Below are 14,741 nucleotides of genomic sequence, written 5' to 3' on the forward strand. Positions count from 1 at the left end.
GAACTCTTGGTCAGTCAGGTTATAAACACAAATGACCTAAACCCTTCCAACATTCTTACAGAAACCCTCTATACAGTATAACCTTTGGCATACATTTATATATTCGTACTTTTAGGAAAAGCCCTAGTTATACTTAAATACATTCTACATCAAATATATGTAATACATAGAATACGACTACATAGAATATAACTTATGCATTCTCCTTGGTTACATTATCATGTACGTTCCCTATATTTCTCCACGTTACATTTCACTATGTTTATGCTTTTCCACATTACATTTCGCTTCTCCATTTTAAAGTTACACACGTACACGAAATCTACTGTGCACGTTCTACATTTCATAAGCATCCCTACATTACCCATCATGTATACAGGCCTTCTAAATCTAATGCATTTTAACATGTGAATACATTTACGTTTCCTATAACATGTTATCACATCCGTTGGCTTTTATGTCATAATTGTCAACTTTACATTACGATATATGTTTCATCCCTTCGTTTATAACATATACGTCTAAATATGGCTACGATGTACTTTGCATTCAAATTGCGCTCTCTCAGTTCCCCCCTTTGATGACTTTTAGGAGTCATCACTAAAAACAATTTGAATACATCATTTATACCGAACTAGTTACATCAGTTCCTCTTTTTATCGATTCAAGTGTTCTCAGACTTTTATACTGTTGATCTTGTAGGACAGCTAGTCTTCTTTCTTGGTCTCTCATCGATCTTTGTAACTGGTTCGACCTATACCACTTATACAGTTTTACTAATCCTAATAATGTAATTATGCAAATTAATACTATTAATACAGGCTTTAAAATATACCAAACTATACTTTTGCCTAGATTAGCAAACCAACTTCCAACCTTTCCCACTCCATTTCCTACTTTTTCCCAAACATTTACTTTTGATAAATCTTCAATTTCTTGATGAATCTGTGTAATGTTCTGTATGACTTTCTCAAGTGGTTTTGAATTATCAGGAATATAAGTACAACATTCCTGAACTTTCAAAGCTTTACAAACTCCGCCTTCCTTTGCTAATATCACATCTAAAGCAAGTCTGTTCTGTAAAACCATTGCTCTAATCGACTGCATCTCACCTTCTACTAACATTAATGATCTCGCAGTACTAGCAGACAATCTATCCACGACTGTCGCTAACCTTCTAATCTTAACATCGTTAAGAATCAAACCTAACAATGGAAACATCGCTCCAAATACATCTCCTACTACTTCTGCATCTCCTACTTCCCTTTTCGTCCTCCTCGAAGCCTTTCCTTCTATAATCGCTAAATCCCTTGCATGATATATTTTGGGGAAGACAATTGCCAAGTAACACGAACCATACCAATTGTCAGGTAGTTTTACATAGGCATTTCTCCCACATACAAAATACACATTCGGAATAGCTTGCATTCCCTTCATAAAATCTTTCGTATAGTACTCTAATTTAAAAGAGTGCTCGCAACTAACCTCACCTACAAATTCACTCTCGTAATACGTTTTGCTTCGAGCTAAACATAACTTTCCTTTCTGCGTTCTATCCAATGCTATTGGACCATTGCTACCTTTCTTTTTATGTGCCTTCTCTTCTTCTGTCCAGTCTATTTTCCATTGTCCTGACATTTTTAGAATCTTCTGCCGTCTGCATCGATCATCTACTTGTGCTATAAATCTTTTCTCCACTTCTGATACTTTGCAAGTCAGATTATTTCTACGTGCATATGATGTATCTAATGTGTCCCAAGGAAGAAAGAATTTGGCTAATCTATCCTCCTTTTTGTAGTAGTCCCACTTATTCATTTGTTTATAATTCGGAACTTCAGGCAGTACCGAATCATAATTTGAAAAGTAGTACTCAAATCCTTCTCTACCATAAAATATACTGAGCAGTAAACTACATGTTATCCCATAAGTCAATGGGAGATGGTGATATCTAATGCCTTCGTCTACAGAAGCCGGCAATTGCATACAAACGTAGCAATCTTTGGCCTCCATGGCATCGATATATTCGTACAATAATTTTGCATACGCATTTGACCTAAAGTTTCCCTGTGACTCGTCTACGTGTAATCTACGAGCTTCATCTGCAAGTAACGCCTTTTCACGTATAACAGTGCTCTCCTCCTTCTTTCCCACAAGAGCAGGTTTCAAGGTCGTTACAATTTTTACATTTGCTATTCTTTTATCATTCTCATGTCCTGTCAGGTAAGATATCGTTACTTCTAAAATTATAAGGAATATCACTATTGCTATAAGTGTACCTACTATCCATCTAGCTTTTCTGTTTGGGTTGCCGTTCTCCATGTCATCCAACAGCGTACCTCGTTTCTTTAGCAAAATGTTTCCTGTTGCAGTCTTTGGTTGCTTATGTACTTTCACAGTCTTTAAAGTGCTTTTTATCAACAGGTATCTTTTTTCATCCCAATGTCTTTTTCTCTTCTTAGCAGCAGACAACCCTAGCCCTTCTCCGTCCTCTAAATGTAATCCCTAATTTTATTCTTCTTTCCACTCGGTGCTAGGTTATCTTCTTCCCTTTATAACATACGTACAAAAGTCTTTTATGCATCAACAATTATTTTCGGACCTGCAGCTTTCACAACAATTATTAATAGTTCAAAGCGAATAACTTTTTCTTCTTCTTCTGTCATTTGTTGACCAGCTGTTGGAAACTGTAATCTTTTTAGCACTAGATCTTGAATTTTACTCAAACGTGGGGGTATGGGAAGTGTGAAAGTCAGTAACCCCTCAGTCTCGAGTCCAGGTGCCAACATCCATATCTCCACTGCCACAAATGGATCGAGATTGATTACTTTCACGCTCTTCACTCTCCCAGATTTCTGTCCCCAATACATCTGCTAGATAAGTCCACTCTGGGGTGGCGTACCTTCTGCAGGGCACACGTACCCTTCTTGATCTTCGTGGACTCTCAGTTCCTGAATCTGTCGTCTCTTCCTCCTGATCCGATTCTTCAGCGATAGGAGCAAGAGTTCTTTCGTTCTTTCCTTCCGAACTTGGCCTTTTCCTTCTCTCTGGCCAAATGGCTTCGCCGCTTTCCGTCTTTCCGCTCCTTGTTCCAGGACCCGTCTCTTGGTCACTCTCAGTTTGCTCGATATCTGTGTCGGACTCCCAATTACTTTCTTCTCCTGAGGCGACTTCGGTCCCACTCGTGTCCTGACCTTCGTCGTCCTGTTCCAACACAGTTTCAGCTTCTTCGATCACCTCCACAGCTTGGCTTTTCCCCTCTATGGCTTCTCCGCTTCCCGCCGGATTCCCATCCGAGAGAGGAGCTGTGTCTTCTGGAGGTGTTGGCACTCTTCGGGTGTGTGAGGCATGTATCCAGTTCGGCAGGCCTCCACACTTCACTGCGGTATTCGTTACAAGTATGACTTGAAACGGTCCTCGCCAACGCACGTCTAAGCAGTTCTTCCTGACATGCTTCTTCACCAGGACCCAATCTCCTGGACTCAGGTCATGGCACAAGTCTTGTACTGACGGAACCTCTGCAGCCTGGACCTGGAGGGACACAGAATTAACGGCATCAGATAGTCCCTTGCAGTAGTCCAAGATCAAATCGTCTGTGATGTTCACTAGCGCTGCAGTCGGAACCGATGGCAATCTCATGGCTCTCCCCATTAGCACTTCATGTGGAGAGAGGCCTGTTCTTCTATCAGGTGTGCTACGTATGCTCATAAGAACTACTGGAAGTGCGTCTGGCCAACTCAGGGATGTCGACGAACAAACTTTAGCCAGTCTGGACTTGATAGTACTGTTAATTTGCTCTACGATCCCTGAAGCTTCTGGTCGATAGCTGCAGTGTAACTTCTGATCAATATTCAAAGCTGAACACAGCATCTTCACCACTTCGCTATTGAAATGAGTTCCTCTGTCCGATTCCAAAGAGGATGGCACCCCAAACCTCGGTATCAACTCTCTAAGCAACAATTTTGCTACTGTAAGTGTATCGCACCTACGTGTAGGGTAAGCCTCAACCCATCTAGAAAATATGCAGACAATCACTAAAACGTATCTGAGTCTGTTGCATGGAGGCATTTCTATGAAGTCAATCTGCATCCTATTGAAAGGCCCCCCAGACCTTCCTATATGACTCAAGGTAACTGGTGTTCTCTTTCCCACATTTAGTTGCTGACAGATCGTACATCGCTGACACACTGCTTCTGCCGCTATTCTAAACTTAGGATTGAACCACGTTTGTCTGAATACTCTCACCATAGCATCTCTTCCTATGTGTGCTGATCCATGCAATTTCCTTGCCATTGGACTAATGAGTTCATTTGGTAAAACTGCCCTTCCGTCAGCAGAAACCCAAAAGTTCATCTCACTTTTCCCGCAACCTGCTGTTTCCCAGCTCTTTTTCTCCTCATCTGGTGCATTTTCCTGTACTGCTCTCAATTCATCCCATGTATCTACAGTATCTAGTAACATAGTCAATTCAGTTCTTTCCTGGATTCCCCCCACTTTCACATCAGTGTGAGAATATCCCTGCTCTGCACAGTAACGCGCTACTTCATCTGCGTATCTGTTTCCTAGCGATACAAAATCAACATTTTTGGTATGTGCTACACATTTGACCACGGCTATGGCCATAGGTTTTTGCAAAGCCTCTAACAGAAGTTTCACGAATTCTCCATTCCTAATCGGAGAACCCGAGGAGGTCATGTAACCTCTCTGAGACCATAACTGCCCGTAATCATGAACTACGCCGAAACCATACTGGCTATCGGTGTATATAGTGACTCGAAGTCTGTCGCCTGCTAGGCAAGCACGAGTCAAAGCCACAATTTCAGCTACCTGTGCGGAGTGGACTCCTTCCAGGCAAGCGGCTTCTATAACTCTGGTAATCGTGCATACTGCATAAGCTGCTCTCAGCTGACCGACATCGTTTCTTACGCATGAACCATCAACGAAGAAAATTTCGTCTGGGTCTGTCAATGGCTCATCTACGATATCAGGTCTCGGTTTGGTACATAGTTCAGTCACATCGAGGCAGTCATGTTCTGTACAATTTTCATCGTCCACTTCGTTCGGAAGTGGCATCAAAGTTGCAGGATTCAAGACAGAGCATCTCTTTAGGGTCACATTCTCGGCAGCCAGTATGACCTGCTCGTAGCGTGTGAGCCTGCTATTCGTCAGATGCTGAGTCTTAGTCCTGGTCATTAACAGTTCTACAGAATGTGGTACATACACCTCTAACTGATGACCCATAACTACGCTCTCAGATCGTTCAATGCTGACACCCGTTGCAGCTACGGATTTGAGACATCCGGGCAACGCTGCGGCTACTGGATCTAATGTAGCCGAAAAGTACGCCACTGGCCTACGCGCATCTCCGTGGACCTGTGCTAATACCGCTAAAGCGCATCCCTCTCTCTCGCAGCAGTAAAGCAAAAAAGGTTTCTTATAATCTGGCATTCCTAAAGCCGGGGCGCGACATAAATCCTCCCTCAGCTGCAGAAACGCCATCAAACAATCTTTGTCCCATGGTACCGGATCACTTACTCCTTTGTGCGTCAGTTGCAATAACGGTTTGGCCTTCAGTGAAAAGTTTGCTATCCACTGTCGACAATAACCGACCATACCTAAAAACATCCTGACTTCTCTTTGTGTCTTAGGCGCGTTCATTTTCATAATCGCCTCTATTCTGTCTGGAGACACCTTCCGCTTTCCCTTTTCAATCCTATGGCCCAAGTATTGCACCTCAGTCTTACAATATTGCAATTTACCTGGGGACACCTTGTGTCCGTTCTCGGCCAAGTGATTTAACAAGGTGATGGTGTCTTCTCTGCAAGCTTCCTCAGTTTCTGACGCAACCAGGAGGTCGTCTATGTACTGAACCAGAACTGAATTCTTGGGCAGTACTAGACTCTCAAGATTTCGTTTCAATAACTGGTTAAAGATCGACGGGCTTTCTGTATACCCCTGAGGGATACGACACCATGTTAAGACGCGATCTTCCAGTTTGAAAGCGAAAAGATATTGGCTCTCTTCATCCAACGGTATCGAAAAGAAAGCCTGGCACAAATCTATCACTGTAAACCATTCAGCTTGGAACGGTATCTGAAATAATATCACTGAAGGATTCGGTACCACTGGACAACATGAAACAACAATGTTATTAATCTTTCGGAGATCCTGCACTATCCTGTATTTTCCACTAGGTTTCTGCAAACCCATGATCGGGGAGTTACATGGACTACCCACGATCTCCTTCAGTATTCCCTGCTTAATCATGGATTCGATCACAGGCTTGATCCCTGCAATCGTCTCTGGCGTTAGCTTATACTGTGGTGTTCTTGGATACTCAGCATGGGGTCTTACCAAGATTTTTACCGGTTCTACTCCTTTAATCAATCCTATTTCTTCCCCAGTAAAATCCCATACCTCAGCTGAGACCTTCTCTCTCAACTCTTGTGGAAGCTCCTCCACTGTCAAGGTAGGATAAAGTTCCACACACTCTTTTGAGTTTACGACTTTAAAATCAGCGTCCTCATCATTGGTCTGCACTTCTACTCCTTCTGGTGTGCAATGTATCGTGCAATTTAGTTTGCACAGCAAATCTCTCCCTAGTAAGCACACAGGACTAGAATCGCAGATCACGAACTGATGTTCGTCACTGTAATTCCCTATTCTTACTGACACTGGTTCGGTCAAGGGATTTGTCATCCTTTTGTTCGCGACTCCTACCACCTGTACCGTTTCTCCTGATATTGGCAGACCCGGGACTACCGCAGATCTTAACGTGGATCGGGTGGCCCCTGTATCCACCAAAAAGGTTGTAGGACATCCCGCTATTTCCGCCTCTACGTATGGTCCTCTCTAATCTACTTCCAAGGCGGCTCCTAGAGTACAGTCTTCTTCCCTACTCGCCCGCTGCCCTGTAAGAGGATCAACGTAGTAGCATTCCTCTCCTCCTACAAACAATGGCATCTGTCTGTAGGTTTTCCCTCCGTTTGAGATGCGAGGTGGTTGAGGAAACGGGGCTCGAGGAGTCTGAGTCCCCCCTTTGACAAACTTGCCCTTCGGGACTGTGGCTCCCTTAACCACGTTGTGCTGAACCTCCTCCTCCTCCCGCTCTAATTCTCCTGACTCAACATTGTAAGGACACTCGCGTCTCCAATGTCCCACTTCGTTACACTGATGACATCTCGTCGTCTTTTTCAGTGTCGCGATATCCATTCTCGGTCTTGGTCTTTCTTCCTCATCTCTGCTCTGATTATTCTGTTTCTTTGCCGGCGTTCCTGTTCCCTGCTGCCGCTGTTTATCCTTCCCAGCAGCTTGCATTTGCACTAGCATTAACTTTTCTTTAAGCTTCTTTGCCTTAGAGTCTATCTCGTCACTACAATACCTTGCGTATCTCAAAATCTCGTCTAAAGGTTTGTTTTGCCAACAGATCAGATGCTGCTGGATCATTAGGCATATTTCTGGTCTCAATCCGAGCACAAACTTTGAAACAAACTGTCCAATGTCCTTGGGATCCATTACGTCTAATCCGCTATACTGCTTGAATGCTTTCAGTAATCTCTCATAAAACTCATGAACTGTCTCTTTCGGCTCCTGAGTAGTTCGGTCTATCTTTACCCAGTCTATATCTTGCACCGGCACCTTCTCTTTTAGCCATGTTATTACCCTTTCGTATTTCTCCATGACTCTAAGTGATGGACCATTTGTCCGAGTATCTCTCGGTGGCTCACAGGTAGGCCATTCAACACTGAGCTTGCACGCCGTCCACAAGTCTCCGGGTACTACGATATCGAACAGTGTGTTCAAATCGATCCACAGTACCTTCGAGATCTTCACGAATCTTTCTACCTGCTTATACCATTCAACAGGATTATCCCTAAGCTTTGGGAAGGAATTGGTAAATGCCGCCAAATCCCCCCTACTCCAGGGCACATGAACGTAGCTTCAATTCGCGATTTCTCGCAACGGGAAGGCTTCCATTCGCATCAAGTCTGCGTCCTGGGAGTTTCCAAGCACACTCCGTCTAACGGAGCCCTTCTTGGACCATCTTTCCTCCCATCTATCCAGATCTCTCCATATCCTGATACTTATGATCAATTCCCTTATGTGAACCTTCAGCGCGATCGTTCTACGGTCATCCAAATCCTGATCCGTGCATGTTAGCCTATGGTTGCTCTGTAAAGCCTTAGTTCGTGACAGGTCTACCATGTACCTGTTTGCCAAATTAGATAAGTTCTCATGAGCTGACCTCGCTCTTCGAGTAATATCTTTGGATAGGAACAGTATCTCATCTGGTGTATACGAGGCTAATCTCTCTAATGACACTGTACCATCAATCAATTCATCCAGATCTGCCTTCAAACTCATTACGTCAAGTCGTTTTGCTTTTATTTCCGCTTTCAGCATCTCAGTTCTGTGTTCTTCTCTCATATCTCTCTCACCTCCACTATGCGCCCTACGCCTGAGCACAGGTGAGTTATGAAGAGCTCTGCTTCCTTCTCTTCGTTCCCACCCCTCGAGATCCCAAGCCTTTCCGTCTTCACGTGGGGTGTGGTGGAATAATGCTCCATCCTCCAACCCTACATTCCGTCTTCTAGGCTCGGTTTCTCCAGCTATGAGATAGGATTCACCGTTCTGCTCTAACCCATTATAACTTGGTTGTTGTCTGGTGTCGCTTAATAATATGAAAGGCCCTCGCCGGTCTTCCGTGTTCCCGTGATCTCTTCCGTGATCACCGGATGGATGGCGAGACGTTTCGCGACTCCCTATGTTTTCATGTCTCCGACCGCTATCACCAGATGCATGTCGAGACGCTTCACGACTCTCCATGTTTCCGTGACTCCAATGTCTCACTTCCTCACCCGGGGCATGGTGTGTGCAGCTAAAGGTATTCCGGTACTCCTGTGTCCTACGTTCCCCTTCACTGAAGGTGACGCGAGGTACTTCGCCACCCCCTGTACTTCTGTCTTCGCCCCTTAGCCTATTGCTGTTATCAGTAGGACAAATATCTCTTCTGCTTTCTTGACTTCCTCTCTCCCACTCGGGGCTGCTTTCACCAGCTCCATAATGAGAGAGAATCCTGTTGTACTGCTCTCTCCACTCGGATCCCGTTTCCAAACTTCTATTCCGTGCTTCTTCGGCCATGTCCCATTCTCTCAGGTATTCCCTTAATTCCTTATGGGTTTTCGGTTTAGGACCCCTCAAATCCATTGACCCTCTTCGACCTCGCTGTTCTACTCTGGGACCCGTTGCAGAATCTAATGGGGTACTCCGACTTATTGGTGCTCGTATTTGCCTGTGGGTATTCATTGTGGCATTCCTATTCCCTTCTTCTGCTCTTTCATTGTCCCATCGTGCCTGTTCCTCCTGCTGGACCCCTTCCGGGTTGTAGATTGACACAATAGGGCCTATGGTGACCGGGACCTGCAAAGCGTCCGGCATTTGGTACGACCTAGCGCATTGCGTCTCTGGAGCCTTCTGGACCACAAATCTTCCCACTACCCTCTGTTCCGAACTAATTTGGGGTATCTCCTCAGCCTTGGTAGCATCCCACTCTGTTACTGGGATCGACTTATATTCCCCCCACCTAGTTCCGTCTGTTTGCGGTAATATGGGGCTCGCAAGTTCACCACTGTATGGAGGTGGTCTGTCTGTTAATAGCCTATCTATCAGATCCTCCTCCGACTCGCTATCCTCATCTTCCTGTTCTCGAGGTTTCCTTTCTCCCGTCACTTCCAACATCGGGTACAGTTTATCTGCTTCTATCTTCTGCACCCTCCATTTCTTAGCTTCATCGTCCCATTTAGCTTCCTGCACCGCCTTTACCGATCTTCTCACTCTTTCTTGGCGCCTCTTTACGCCCCTTTCGTGTGCTGTTCTAAACCACACACCAAGAGCTTCAAATTGTGTTGGCCTCGGTAGAGGTCTCATTGAAAGCATTGTTGCCTTCAGTTGGTTCAACACTTCTAATTTAAACGTTCCGAATCTTGGGAACGCCAGTTCTTTTTGCCCTTCAGTTAGCCTGTGCCACTCGGAAATCCATAATATCGAGTGTAAGCCTACATTAACTGCCATATGATATGCTGGTGTGCCTTCTGGTGGAGCTTCTTCTCCAATACATAAATTTCTCCTTTTTCTTTTAAAGATTTTTCCTAAACCCTTAAAACACTTCATTTTGATCACGTATGATATTTCTTACTTATTTGCGTCTTGATAACAACCACCAATCCCTGTACGACTCTCGCTAATCCGCCTATCCCAGCACAGTTCTATGTTAACCGACCAATCTCAGCGCAGCTTTACGCTGACGTCACTTGTCCCTTCAGCAGCTTCCCTCGTTTTTCAGCTTGTTTCACGATCTCACATGCGTTTTCATTCATACATCGAAAAATGACTACTTCCGTCCAAGCGATCACTTTTCTCTGACTGTACGGCCACAGTCTAACTGTAATTGCTACCTCAACTGGCACAGCGTCTTTCCTCTTACGGTCGGACACTTGCCTCAACTGATAGGTTACTTACACACAGTAAACGTACGACCAGCGTCCGTTACTCATTCACTCACACATACGCTCCCCCTATCATCGGTCTGTCGGGAAATCAATGGTACCTCATGACCCCCTTTCAATGGTAGACAAATTACTCTGGGTGTTCGATACACCCGAACCACTTAAGTCCTCTGGACATAAGATTTCATCCGGTTGCGCGCGCTCACAACCTTCCCCCAATCACACTACAGGCATTCAACTCCGCTTGACATTACAACACAGGAACAACATAAAACACCGCAATCTTACAACGCATGACCCTTATACTCACTCTCGACCGATTCTGCTGCTTTTCTCTCGACGCACCATCAGCACCGTCTTCGGCTGCGATTCTTCTTCTGGTCGACGATGACTAGGGACCTTGGGGTAAACTAACCTGGCCTAGGTCGTCTTCCTCAAGAAGATAACCATCATACTCTGCTACCAACTGCGGGGAATGAGATTTTGATATACAATTATGATTATGATCAATTTAATAATTTTATCTCATTCGTCACTTTTGGACCGTTTTTATCTGTCATTGAGTAAAAGACAACCCCGCATAGTTTAGACAAACCCCATTAACTGAAGCCACTCTGAAGAACCACTTACAACTGATAAAGTTTTAAGAGTTTTATATAAAGTTAATTTGAATGCAATACAATCCACTCAGGATAAAATCTCAAAGTATACAAAATACAAAATCAGTTACAATATCAGCCGCTTAAGCTTCGGTGTGAAGTGGTTCCTTCTGCGTCATCTGCAGTAAAATAAAAACAATCATCAAGTTAATCTGTCCCTACTCTATACTATGTGACAACCCTACTTCGCAAGTTTCTTCCCTAAAAAGGTGTCAGCAGTTTGACTCCCAAAGAAGTTCAAACTCTCTTAGCCTCTAAAGGAATTCTTAAGTTTCAGAAGCAGTACCCTATCTGCCTACCCATCCGCTCTCTCTAAGGGTCCTCGGCCTACTGCTCCCTTGCGCTCTGATGTCTCAGCGCATCTGCTCAAGGCATCTACCCTTGTCTTTGCTCTCGCCTTAGCCTAATGCTAATTGCTCTGTGATAGCCCTTCCCTGATTGCTCTCTCCTCCCCGGGGTGCTGTCCCTAAAATACACAATCACCGTGTGGGTGGAACGCCCCTTGACGCCCACCACGGACTTCCCCCGATGATGTCAACTTCCTGCTTCTTCCATTGGTCCATTCCTTGCGTCGTTCGTTTAAGTTGACCCTTCTCCTTTCGATGTCATCTTCATCATCTCATCGTCGACTTTTATTGACTCTTTCAGCTCAAGTGTCATAGAAACTTAGACAAGGTCTTAACTTATCTGTACACTTCTTAACCTTCTAGATCATGTGAATGGTCTTGTCAAAACATAGTCCACCTCAACAAGTGCCTCTCCTCACGTTCGAGCAATAAGTTCCGTCCGGCATTGTCACCTTAAATCTAACAAGTGCTAGACTTCTCGGCTCTCACGTCCACATCAAGCTATTTACGACTTTTACAAACCCTCTAAATTACATTCTTGTGACTATGCTCCTTCGAACTCTTGGTCAGTCAGGTTATAAACACAAATGACCTAAACCCTTCCAACATTCTTACAGAAACCCTCTATACAGTATAACCTTTGGCATACATTTATATATTCGTACTTTTAGGAAAAGCCCTAGTTATACTTAAATACATTCTACATCAAATATATGTAATACATAGAATACGACTACATAGAATATAACTTATGCATTCTCCTTGGTTACATTATCATGTACGTTCCCTATATTTCTCCACGTTACATTTCACTATGTTTATGCTTTTCCACATTACATTTCGCTTCTCCATTTTAAAGTTACACACGTACACGAAATCTACTGTGCACGTTCTACATTTCATAAGCATCCCTACATTACCCATCATGTATACAGGCCTTCTAAATCTAATGCATTTTAACATGTGAATACATTTACGTTTCCTATAACATGTTATCACATCCGTTGGCTTTTATGTCATAATTGTCAACTTTACATTACGATATATGTTTCATCCCTTCGTTTATAACATATACGTCTAAATATGGCTACGATGTACTTTGCATTCAAATTGCGCTCTCTCATTCTTGAACCCGGACGGGTTCATTTTAACGGGTAGACACGCTATTGGCACCAGCACCGTGTGGTACCCTCGAACTTCCCAAATGTTGTGATTGGCGCTCTCTAAGTGTCTATTTTGGTATTTGATTAATATATCCTCTGTTTTCTGTTGTTAAGTCTCCGTGTGAGTATCCAGAACCCGGCTGGGTTTTGTTTAGACTGGAACGTTGATTAACGCACACGTTAGCCAGTTATTGAGCAAACTTTTTGGGAACATTCAAATGCTAGCCCACTTATTTATTTACCTATTTCTAGGTCGTAGCACACTCTCTGTGAATTAGGAGCCCACAGGGCCAATCATCCACCGCCAAGGCTGCCCCTCATTGAAGGTGACATTTTGGTAAATATTCCATTTGTGTATTTGAACTTTTACTATAGGTGTAACTTCATTAGCTCATGTGTTTTCTTTAACTATAGGTGCCCCACCCACCACATCACTCTCTAGTCCTGAAGAAGTCCCCACAGTAAGGTGCAACTCAACCTACATTAACCAGGGGTTGAAACGTCAACTTTTCTTTCGCAAGACCTACCCACAATCAACAGATCATTGCCACTGTGTTTTATTGTATGGGATAGGAATATACAAATGATAAAAATGTATGGGGCTATAACAACATGCCCATGTGATGTCAACCAAAAAATGGTTGTGTAACCACATCTGACTTCTGAAACTTCTTTAACACAACTTCCATCCTCACAAATCACCTACCACTTCCCTTCTCTCTGCCCCTTTTTTCGCCTCGCGTTGGGCACAACGTTAATCTGTATAAAGTATATATACATAAAATGTATATGAATGAGGATGTGAATAAACAACATCACTCATTGAAATCGTGATATTAGTTATATGTACATGAGTTTCAAGTAATTTGTGTATGTCTTGAGAAACACGTAGACTGGGACCCCTACCTATGCAACATTGAATACCCAGGTCCCAGTACCATTGGGTCAACCCCATTTTGTAATAGTATCTACCAGGTACAATGCATTCCTGTCCATTTCCCCTGCACCATCGCACAAGGGGCTGCCAGGCGCCAATGCAAGCACCTTTCCAATATGGGGCAAGGATGCCTGGGTTGCAGGGAAGATTATTTTTGTGCAGGAAGGGAAATCTTCCTGCACAAAAACAATCCAAGAAGCATGTTTCCTCTTTCTACGTGTGCTGCAGACAGCAGAACACATAGAAAAAGTAAAAACAAGGAGAAATAAAGACATTTCTCACCGTTGTGCCTTCTTTATGCGCCCTCTAGGGAGGCATACGTGTTAGCGCTGCCTCAGATTTACGATTTTTCATAAATCTGGGGCAGTGTCATAAAGCTGTGGATGTTGCGGGAACCGCCCAAAGCAACACCCATTGCATGGCCTTTTAACGCAGAAAAATGTGTTAAAGGTTACACTATTTACAAGGCAACATTAAGCCAAAAAAAGTGCTGTAATGCTGCCTTGTAAATATGGAGCAGGCCCCTGCGCACGGAATATCACAAAAAGTGGTGTTCCAGTGACGCAAGGCACTTCATCACTATGAAGGAAAATGTCAGTTTTCTAAAAGTGGCATTTTCAAAATTGTAATTTAAAATATGACTTCAACATAGTTTAGGATTTTTCATTACCATCTGCTCCCATTTGGAAATTGCAGTTTATTTAATGTAATTAGGTAACTCCAATGTTACACTTTTGAAGAAGTAGTCAGTCCTTGCGGTAGTGAAAAAAGCTGTTAAGAGTTTTTCACTAGCAGAACATGAAAAACTTAAAGGTACATCTCCAACTTTTTTAATTAATGCTTGCTGCATTGTGTGAATTCTTGATAAATCTGCCCCAAAGTTTCCTTAGATTATCAACACATTGTTCAATCCGCATAGATCAATGAGCACTGGTGCACTGTGTTTTGTGAGCGGCCCATCTCGGTATTGCTGAGAGAAGCCTTTACTCTTGCAGGTGAGGGATGAGAGTAAGGAAAGTGGGCCGTGTCAGTAGTGCAGGATGCCCCTCAGGCAGACGATGTTTCAAGTGGGGGCACTGTGTGGTCCTGTTGAGTAGGAAGAAGGAACAGTGGGGTGGGGAGGGGTGGTAGCC

The sequence above is a fragment of the Lissotriton vulgaris genome, chromosome 1_1 (assembly GCF_964263255.1).
Source record: "Lissotriton vulgaris chromosome 1_1, aLisVul1.2, whole genome shotgun sequence".
Taxonomy (NCBI): domain Eukaryota; kingdom Metazoa; phylum Chordata; class Amphibia; order Caudata; family Salamandridae; genus Lissotriton; species Lissotriton vulgaris.